The sequence below is a fragment of the Trachypithecus francoisi genome, unplaced genomic scaffold (assembly GCF_009764315.1).
Source record: "Trachypithecus francoisi isolate TF-2019V2 unplaced genomic scaffold, Tfra_2.0 Lachesis_group20, whole genome shotgun sequence".
Lineage (NCBI taxonomy): Eukaryota > Metazoa > Chordata > Mammalia > Primates > Cercopithecidae > Trachypithecus > Trachypithecus francoisi.
The window spans coordinates 6,739,543-6,750,363 of NW_022681466.1; the positions used below are offsets into that span (position 1 = coordinate 6,739,543).

Below are 10,821 nucleotides of genomic sequence, written 5' to 3' on the forward strand. Positions count from 1 at the left end.
CATCCTCCCACCTCAGCTTCCCAAGGAGCTGGGACTACAGGTGTGTGCCACCACACCTGGCTAATTTTTGTAAATACATACTCCTTTTTTTGAGATGGAATCTCGCTCTGTCACCCAGGCTGGAGTGCCATGGCACAATCTCAGCTCACTGCAATCTCTGCCTCCTGAGTTCCAGCAATTCCCCTGCCTCAGCCTTCCAAGTAGTTAGGACTGTAGGCGTACACCACCATGCCCGGCTAATTTTTGTATTGTTAGTAGAGACAGGCTTTCGCTATGTTGGCTAGGCTGAACTCGAACTCCTGACTTCAGGTGATCCACTGGCCTTGGCCTCTCAAAGTGCTGGGATTACATGTATACCACCATACTTGGCCTCATGCTCCCTTTTTTCTTTTGAGACAGCGTCTCACTCTGTTGCCCAGGCTGGAATGCAGTGGCGTGATCTCGTCTCACTGCAACCTCCGCCTCCTGGGTTCAAGCGATTCTCCTGCCTCAGCCTCCCAAGTAGATGGGATTCCAGGTGTGTCACCACCGCATAATTTTTGTATTTTCTTTGTGTGTGCTTGTATGTGTTTTTAATGTTTGTATTTTCAAATAGAGATGGGCTTTCACCATGTTGGCCAGGCTGGTCTCCAACTTGAAGTGATCCGCCCACCTCAGCCTCCCAAAGTTCTGGGGTGACAGGCACGAACCACTGTGCCCGACCAATACATATTCTTGACCAAGCAATTCCACTTCCCAGATTTATCTCACTGAAACAATGAGACAAAACACAATGTGCAACATACACATATACACACACACCCTTGATCAATATCCATGAACTTGTGTATGGAATATTTACATAAACACCAGGATATGTTACCAATTTTGGTTTTTTTTTTTTGAGACTGGAGTCTTGCTCTGTCGCCCAGGCTAGAGTGCAGTGGTGTGATCTCTACTCAAAGCAACCTCCACCTCCTGGGTTCAAGCCATTCTCCTCAAATTTTTAAAGCTGCAGAAAAATTATAGTTTATCCTATTTCTGTAAGGCAAAATAATGTATCAGTATGTGCTTAAAAAAAAAAGGCTAACAATGCTTATCTCTGCTAGCGAGATCACAGAACACTTTTACTTTCTGCATGATACACCTCAATTGTATTTTCATCATTCTTACAATAGGCATATGTTACTTTTGTAGTTAGAACACAAACCAAAAAGTTTACTGACGCTCTGGAGTTAGACTTGGATTCAAATGTTACTGTTCCACTTACTAATGAGGGGACACTGGAGAAATAACTTACATTCTGTAATCCTTAGTATCCCTCAACTGGAAAATGGGAATAATAGCAGCAACTATCTTATAAAGTCATTTTGATAATTAAAAGAGATAATGGTTGTAAACTGCTTGGCAGAAGTCTCTGGCTCTCTCCAAAAGACTGAGCTAACTAATTATCCACTATAGTGTGGGCTGTGATGATTTTATTATTATAATCTAGTATAAGCCAGAGACCTTAACTAATATTTTCAGTCTAGTTTACATTCAGTACTAGTTAATATTAGTATTAACTAGTATTTTCAAATACTGGCCCACATGTTCTAAAGTAAATCTGGAGCTTCCATCTGCATAGGCAGATATCCTGATGAAACCATCATAAATTGAAAATATCGCCAGGCGCGGTGGCTCAAGCCTGTAATCCCAGCACTTTGGGAGGCCGAGATGGGCAGACTCACGAGGTCAGGAGATCGAGACCATCCCGGCTAACACGGTGAAACCCCACCTCTACTAAAAAATACAAAAAACTAGCCAGGCAAGATGGCGGGCGCCTATAGTCCCAGCTACTTGGGAAGCTAAGGCAGGAGAATGGCGTAAACCCGGCGGGCGGAGCTTGCAGTGAGCTTAGATCCGGCCACTACACGCCAGCCTGGGCGACAGAGCGAGACTTCGTCTCAAAAAAAAAAAAAAGAAAACAAAATATCGTTAACACTGAAAATGCATTTTAATACACCTAACCTACCAAACACCATAGCTTAGCCTAGCCTACCTTACCTTAAATGTGCTCCAAGGCCGGGTGCGGTGGCTCAAGCCTGTAATCCCAGCACTTTGGGAGGCCGAGACGGGCGCATCACAAGGTCAGGAGATCGAGACCATCCTGGCTAACACGGTGAAACCCCATCTCTACTAAAAAAATATAAAAAACTAGCCGGGCAAGATGGCGGGCGTCTGTAGTCCCAGCTACTTGGGAAGCTAAGGCAGGAAAATGGCGTAAACCCGGCAGGCGGAGCTTGCAGTGAGCCTAGATCCGGCCACTGCACGCCAGCCTGGGCGACAGAGCGAGACTTCGTCTCAAAAAAAAAAAGAGAAAACAAAATATCGTTAACACTGAAAATGCATTTTAATACACCTAACCTACCAAACACCATAGTTTAGCCTAGCCTACCTTACCTTAAATGTGCTCCAAGGCCGGGCGCGGTGGCTCAAGCCTGTAATCCCAGCACTTTGGGAGGCCGAGACGGGCGGATCACGAGGTCAGGAGATCGAGACCGTCTGGCTAACACGGTGAAACCCCGTTTCTACGAAAAAATACAAAAAAACTAGCCGGGCGAGGTGACGGGCGTCTGTGGCCCCAGATACTCGGGAGGCTGAGGCAGGTGAATGGCGTAAATCCGGGAGGTGGAGCTTGCAGTGAGCCTAGATCCGGCCACTGCACTCCAGCCTGGGAGACAGAGCGAGACTCCATCTCAAAAAAAAAAAAAAAAAAGTGCTCCAAACACATTAGCCTACAGTTGAGCAAAATCATCTAACACAAAGCCCATTCTATAACAAAGTGATGAATATCTCCTGTACTTTACTGACTACGGTACTGAGAGTGAAAAACAAAAGAGTTATATGGATACTAGAAGTACGGTTTTTACTGAGTGCTATTGCTTTCACACCACTGTAAAGTTGGAAAATCTGTAGTCTGAGTCTACAGACTCAGAAGAATTTTCTGGTAGGCAAATTAATGACCCAATTAAGTATAAATTTAAAGTTAAATCACTCCACATCACAGTACTAAGAATGCTAAAAAATTTACACATGTAAAAATGAATCATGCTTATAGTCATTCATTGCATTAGGCTATTCTAAATACTGACTTTGTGTACACACAGAAAAATGTAATTTTAACTTGAATAACTTAAAACCACACAGCGGTCTTATTATTTATGGCTACATTCGGTAACAACAGTTTTGATCCTTAGACCATCTGTATCAAAATCTGCCCATTCAGAGACTGATTCACTGTGGGGTACATCCTGGAGTTCTACCAGAACCTAATTTTAAAAAGATCCCCCAGTGATTTTTATGGATACTAAATTTTACATCATTGCTATACCATAAAGATGCCTTAACCAGATTTTAAAATTTGCATTCCAGATAATGCACTACAATGTCCTTGCATGAGATGAAAATAATGTATACTGGCAGGGTGCGGTGGCCTACACCTGTAATCCCAGCACTTTGGGAGGCTGAGGTGAATGGATCACCTGAGGTCGGGAGTTCGAGACCAGCTTGACCAACATGGAGAATTCCTGTCTCTACTAAAAATACACAATTAGCCAGGCATGGTGGCGTATGTCTGTAATCCCAGCTACTTGGGAGGCTGAGTCAGGAGATTCGCTTGAACCCAGGAGGTGGAAGTTGTGGTGACCCAAGATCGTGCCATTGCACTCCAGCCTGGGCAACAAGAGCGAGAATTCGTCTCAAAAAAAAAAAAGAAAGAAAGAAAGAAAATAATGCGCCGGCGCGGTGGCTCAGGCCTGTAATCCTAGCACTTTGGGGGGCCGAGGCGGGCAGATCACGAGGTCAGGAGATCGAGACCATCCTGGCTAACATGGTGAAACCCCATCTCTACTAAAAATGCAAAAATTAGCCGGGCGTGGGGGCGGTGCCTGTAGTCCCAGCTACTCGGGAGGCTGAGGCAGGAGAATGGCGTGAACCCGGGAGGCGGAGCTTGCAGTGAGCCCAGATCCCACCACTGCAGTCCAGCCTGGGCGACTGAGCGAGACTCCGTCTCAAAAAAAAAAAAAAAAAGAAAAGAAAATAATGCATATTCACTTGGTACCACTAGGAAAAAGGCAACTTTTACCAAAAAAAAAAAAAAAAAAAAAGACTCTCAAAAGCCATTTAGTAATGGTGGAGAGTTCCTCTGAATTAAGCAGGTAAGTATTAATTCTCTCTGGAGGGCATGGTGACTCTCTATTCTGTATCACTGCATTTCTCCAAAATCCATTCCTCTTCTGTTGTATGTGTAACAATTAGAACTCTGATGCACAACATGCGACATGATAACAGCAATTACTGAGAAGAATCTCTAAGTACCATCAACTAGTAGTATTTAAAACCCAGTAAGCCTCTCAAATCTGAATAAAACTTGCTGACGAAGTAAAGTGCCTCAAACATTTAAATGTTTGAGTTTATGCCGGGCACAGTGGCTCATGTCTGTAATCCCAAGGCTGAGGTGGGCAGATCACTTGAGGTCAGGAGTTCGAGACCAGCCCAGCCAACATGGTGAAACCCTGTCTCTACAAAAATACAAAAACTAGCCGGGCAAGGTGGCGAGCACCTGTAATCCCAGCTACTCGGGAGGGTGACACAGGAGAATCGCTTGAACCCAGGAGGTGGAGGCTGCAGTGAGCCGAGATAGCACCACTGCACTCCAGCTTGGGCGACAGAGCAAGACTCTGTCTCAAAAAAATTAAATAAATAAATAAATAAATAAATGCTTGTGTTTAGTAGAAAAAAGCTGATTATAAGAATTAACTCTGAGGCCGGGCGCGGTGGCTCAAGCCTGTAATCCCAGCACTTTGGGAGGCCGAGACGGGCGGATCACGAGGTCAGGAGATCGAGACCATCCTGGCTAACATAGTGAAACCCCATCTCTACTAAAAATACAAAAACTAGCCGGGTGAAGTGGCGGGCGCCTGTAGTCCCAGCTACTCGGGAGGCTGAGGCAGGAGAATGGCATAAATCCAGGAGGCAGAGCTTGCAGTGAGCTGAGATCCGGCCACTGCACTCCAGCCTGGGCGACAGAGCAAGACTCTGTCTCAAAAAAAAAAAAAAAAAAAAAAAAAGAATTAACTCTGGCCAGGCGCAGTGACCCACGCCTGTAATCCCAACACTTTGGGAGGCCAAGGCAGGTGGATCACCTGAGGTCGGGAGTTCAGGACCAGCCTGGACAACATAGTGAAACCTCATCTCTACTAAAAATACAAAATTAGCTGAGTGTGGTGGTGAGCGCCTATGATCCCAGCTACTCGGGAGGCTGAGGCAGGACAATCACTTTAACCCAGGAGGTGGAGGTTGCAGTGAGCCGAGATCACACCATTGCATTCCAGCCTAGAGAGAGCGAAACTCTGCCTTAAAAAAAAAAAAAAAAAAGTCACGTAAGCCCTGAGCCGACCCAATCTTCCTTACTATTATAAAGACATACTAGAAGAAGGCATAAGCAGGCACAAAAGCATAATCTTAAAAGACTAAAAGACAAAAATAACACAAGCAAACCACACTTGTGACCTAGTGGCAGGACTGATTTCTTAGGGATTAATTCAATCTTTTGAGCCTCCCTGTTCTCAGAGAGGGGACTTCAGCCTCCCACAGCTCTCTAGCAACCCTTCTGGCTGACTGCAGGGAACGCATGGGACGCGCAAAAGTAAAGGAAGGAAAGCAGGAAAGAGAGTCTCTTCCCGAGAAAAAAGACAGAATATTGAAATGAGAGAAAACGAACAGCACGACAGGGAAGAAACTTCGAAAAATTACGCCCGAGTGGGGACTACAAGGAGGAAGGGGAAGTAGATAAGAGAAAAAAAAAAGGGGGGTGATGGGGGGAGGAAGGGACAAATGACTTGCATTACACAAGCATTTCGTGTCCCTAGTGGAATGGACAGAAGTAGAGAAGGAAGGACATAACTGGAGAAGTACTAAGTGAAAGAGAGGTAAGAAAGCCAAAAGAGACTAATGCTAAAAAAAAAAAACAAAAAACAAAAGAGACTAATGCTAATTTCTCTCATGTGTCTGACATTTCTGAAAGTCAACAACATCAAGAGGAGATAGACCTCAAGTGCACTTCAGTCCCCTGCAAACTGCACTTTCATAGCGTTTGAAGCCAGCCTTGAAAAACTTTCTAAACAAGCCATAACTCACATGTGGCTTACAATCACAGAGACGGCGCGCTGCAAATGAAAATTACCAGCGCCCGCTCTCGCCGCAATCCTTCCTCGGTGCAGTCCAACCTGCTATTGAATTTTTCTTGACAAATATTTTTCAAACAGTTTTTTTTTTTTTTTTTAAGTGTCAGAATAAAGGTATCTCCCCCGTTGGGGGAGCAGCCAACGTTCTACCCCAAGGTGGATTCCCGCAGAAAATTAAGCCCAAAGACGCCAAGAGATGGTGACGTGGTTGCCGTGCAGGTCGAAAGCACATCAATCACCACAGCTGCAACCCACACCAAGTCCCCCGCCGCCGGGCTCGGGCGGACTGACTCAGCCGGCGTTCTGCCCGCCTGGGCTTCCCGGGCACCTTCCGTGCAAACCCTCCCGATGAAGGCAGGGGACTTCGCCAGGGAGCCCCGACCTCTTCCCCTGGACTCCCGGACTGCCCAGAGGCGAGAGCCGGAGGAGGACTGTCCCCAGGAAGGAAGCGCCCCAAAAGGGGAAACGTAGAGTCCGGAGCCCCGGGGATTCCGCTCCACGTCCCGAGCATCGCCGCCCCGACCGAACCCCGGGGCCGGTCCCGGTTCCCCCGGGGCCCACTCCCGCTGCAGACCGGAGAGGAAGAGGCACCAGAACGGCGCCGAGCGCAGCCTCCCGCACTCACCGTGGCGCAGCTGTTCCGCTCAGCGTCCGGCCCGCCCCTCCACAACGCTGCGAGCGGCCTGCGACCCAGAGGCTGCTCCGCGAGGGCAGCGCTTGCTCCCGCCGCCGTCACCGCCACAGACACAGGCACAGGCAGAGCCTCTGACACAGACGCCGCCGCCCGGTCGCCGAAACACTAGTGCCTCCTCGCTTCCGCTCCCCGTCGGTGTCCCGCGAGAACTTCTCCACGAGTCCCCGCCCCGCCCCGCCCCCACGAGACTTCCCCCAGCGGAAAAGGCCCAGAGCGCAAGCGCTCCTTCACCGCCGGGCCCCCCGCAGGTGGGGACCAGCTAGTACCAGGGCGCATGCGCCAGACCGCCCCGCAGCAGGTGGCCTCGGCACGGCTCCGCCCCCGGGTCGCCGTAACCCTCTCGGTGCCAGAACAGGTAAATGACAACTTAGCCCTGAAGGACTCTTCCCCCGTCTAATCACTTTCTTTTCCTCTTCTACCAAACCGAGGCAGTTGGATGGATAAGGGCTGAGGGGAGGAAGAGATCTTCCAGCATGAAGCGCTCTACATAGAGGACCAGGTCTTGAAGTGTTTGAGAATCCGGTCCGTACAAACTCTGCAGTGTGGAATGATTGGTGAGTTTGTTTGTTCATTGATTGAATCGTGTGCCTAATACAGACTGAACACTGTGCTGGGTATAGAACAGAAATCTTGGCCCTTAAGGAATTCACGGTCTAGGGAAGTCGAAGAAAAATTAACAAATAATGCCATAAGTACTGTTATAATTATTTGGAGTTGCTGAGGAAGCTAAAAGGATGGAGGAGGGACTGCTACACTGCCCATTGCAGAAGAGCCTTCACAGACGTGATGCGGCGATGTCTGAGCTGAGTCTTGGAGGATGAATAGGAATTTGCCAGGCGGAGAAGCCAGAGTAAGGGCATTTCAGGGAAAGGGAATGGCACGTAAGTACAGAGGCTAAGTACAGAGGAACGGAGGCGTGAAAGAGAAAGTCGTGTTCTGTGCAGTGCTAAGTAGTTCAATTCCTGTATGAGGCCGGTGAGTACGGGGGAGTGGCAGAAGATGAGGCTTGGAGAAATAATTCTTGTTTTTCAGTTCCCAAAGCTCTTCCAATTAAAGGATAGAACAGAACACACCTAGTGTTAATGTGCCTTCTGGAAGCCAACAAAATAGCGCTGAGATGAGAATAACCAAGCATCTGATTCTATAGAGAAAACAAGCCCATTGAAACACAGGAAATGAATTGTTCTTTCACCAAGTATTTATTGAGCATCACCTGTGTGCAAGGGGCTCTGGAGGGTAAAAGGCCAACCAGATAAAGCCCCTGCTTTCAGTGCTTTGTAATCTAGAGTTGCCTAATCTGTAAGACAGGTAGTTTGGCCCCAAGTGCCACTGAAATACACATAGAGATGGCTGAGGAGGGAGCCAGTACTTGGTGATGAACTAATCAAGAAGGATTTGGTTTGAACGACAAAATGAAAGCAGGGAGGAAAGAGGAAAGAGTAATGGAATCAGTCACTTTTTTTTTTTTTTTTTTTTGAGATGGAGTTTCGCTCTTGTTGCCCAGGCTGGAGTGCAATGGCACGCGATCTTGGCTCACTGCAAGCTCCACCTTCTCCCACCTCAGCCTCTCAAGTAACTGAGATTACAGCAGCCCGTCACCACACCCGGCTAATTTTTGTATTTTTAGTAGAGACGGGGTTTCGCCATGTTGGCCAGGCTGGTCTACGACTCCTGACCTCAGGTGATCCACCTGCCTCGGCCTCCCAAACTGCTAGGATTACAGGTGTGAGCCACCACTCCTGGCCATCAACCAATGTTTTTGATTAGTCCGAGCCCAGGAACTGGGAGGAAGAGTAATGAGAGAGAGGGCCAAAATGCATGGCTCAGGTGTCATAGTCAAGTGATGGGCAACCTCTGAAGGTTTCTGAGCAGGAGATGTCTGATATGAGGTGAAAATAACAAAAGGACCCTCTATTTACCACTTGATGCATACTTAAATCATAGCACCTCCACAGGGTGGGCAATATCCCCGTTTTATAGACTTGGAAACTAAGCCTTAGAGAGGTTAGTAATTTACCCAAGGAAACCAAAATATAGTAGACCTAAGATTTGGACTAAGGCCTGTCTTGTTCTAAAATCCATGTTTTTTTCCCCACTATGCCACTTTGTTCTAAAATAGCAGCCAGAAAAAATTAAGACATGGAAGGGAGGGACTTGGTTGCTAAGCAGAGAGGAAGATGTGAGGGAAGAGTTGCAGTTTTTTGTTTTGAGTGGGCCTGGGTAATGGGCAGAACACAGAAATTTGCCAGTCAAGAGGCATAGCTGACTGGAGGGGGCGGGCACAGAGAACAGGGAAGGGCAGGTGAGGAGATGATTGTAGGGGTGAAGGGAATTTTTCCCTTCCCCTCTTACAGTTTGAGTCTGCTGAAATAAACTGGAAATAGATTAACAGGAAAAGGCACATACAAATTTACTGACATGCAGTGTGCATGGTTGCTATACAGAATATGAGACTCAGAGAAGAGCCAGGTGACTGAAGCTTAAAGAGCACCATCTTTATAGAGGTGAGGGAGATGAGGGGAGGTTGGCAATATTGAGAGGTAGTCAGTGATTTTTAGGTAAAAGGAATGAGCTCAGACAGTGGCCTAGGACAAAGTTCCTCTGAGCTCTGGGAGCTGGAGGTTGTGACAAATTTCAGGAAGGTGAGGTGCACCTTCCTGAAATAAAGGTTGTCTTACTATGCAGATAAAGTCTCCTAGATAATCTCAGCTGTCCTCGGGAGAATAGACGAAAAGTCTGTTTGCATGTGGTGACAACTTTTAGTATTGTCTCTTCTCTGGTAGTTAATATTTCCTGGTTATTTGATGAGAGTCCTAGGGAGGAAATTTTAAGACAATTGCATCTATTTTTTTTTTTTTTTTTTTTTTGAGATAGAGTTTCGCTCTTGTTGCCCAGGCTGGAGTGCAATGGCACGATCTTGGCTCACAGCAACCTCTGCCTCCCAGGTTCAAGTGATGCTCCTGCCTCAGCCTCCCGAGGAGCTGGGATTACAGGCATGTGCCACCACGCCTGGCTAATTTTGTATTTTTAGTAGAGATGGGGCTTCTCGTGTTGGTCAGGCTGGTCTCGAACTCCCGACCTCAGGTGATCCGCCCGCCTTGGCCTCCCAAAGTGCTGGGATTACAGGTGTGAGCCACTGCACCCGCTCTTTTTTTTTTTTTTAATGGATTCCTTCACAAATTTGCATGTCTTCTTGCTCAGGGCCTATGCTAATCTCTGTATCATTCCAATTTTAGTATATGTGCTCCCAAAGAAGTACACGATTGAATTTCTTTTGGTTTCTCAGTCAGTTAAGGGAACTTTCAGCCCCTGCATGCACGTGGGGTGGTGAAACGAGAGTTTAAAAAGTCCTTGGTTCTGAGGCAGCTTGTAAGTCCTTCCAATTTTCTTTCATTCAAAAGTGCTCAGAATGCCAGAGGAGCATACTTTGGGGTATCATTCTCTGAGCCCCAACATGATGATGACTCATTCTTGGAAATGCAGAATTCAGCATTCCAGGAGACGTGCAGGTGGAAATATCCAGTATACTGTTGAAAAGCTTGACAAGCCAGGCGCAGTGGTTCTCGCCTGTAATCCCAGCATTCTGGGAGGCCGAGGCAGGTGGATCACTTGAAGTCAGGAGTTCGAGACCAGCCTGGCCAACATGGTGAAACCTCATCTCAACTAAAAATACAAAAATTAGCTGGACGTGGTGGCACATGCCTTTAATCCCAACTACTCGGGAGGCTGAGGCAGGAGAATCGCTTGAACCCAGAAGGCAGAGGTTGCAGTGAGCCAAGATCATGCCACTGTACTCCAACCTGGGTGACAGAGCTAGACTCTGTCCCAAAAAAAGAAAAGAAAAGAAAAGCTTGACGTATTCATTCCTTTTCTTCACCAATATTAACTAAGCTTCTACTGTCTTTGTTTGTTTTATTGTTT

At 47.1% G+C, this 10,821-nt stretch overlaps 1 protein-coding gene and 1 non-coding gene across 3 annotated transcripts in view; both read right to left on the minus strand.

Moving 5' to 3' along the window:
• The window catches only part of GRB2 (growth factor receptor bound protein 2), an 88,091-nt gene extending 81,038 nt beyond the window's left edge, over positions 1-7,053 (minus strand). The window contains exon 1 of one of the 2 annotated variants that reach the window (XM_033182152.1): positions 6,832-7,053. The gene's annotated coding sequence lies outside the window, so the exon portion shown is untranslated. Of the gene's footprint in view, positions 1-2,421; positions 2,441-6,831 lie in introns of those variants that run through there. The other variant, XM_033182153.1, reaches the window with a different exon arrangement.
• A 3,004-nt stretch (positions 7,054-10,057) lies between these two features.
• LOC117068054 lies at positions 10,058-10,159 on the minus strand. The gene has a single exon (XR_004430928.1). It is a non-coding gene; the product is annotated as a U6 spliceosomal RNA (small nuclear RNA).
• Between the last annotated feature and the right edge of the window lie 662 nt (positions 10,160-10,821).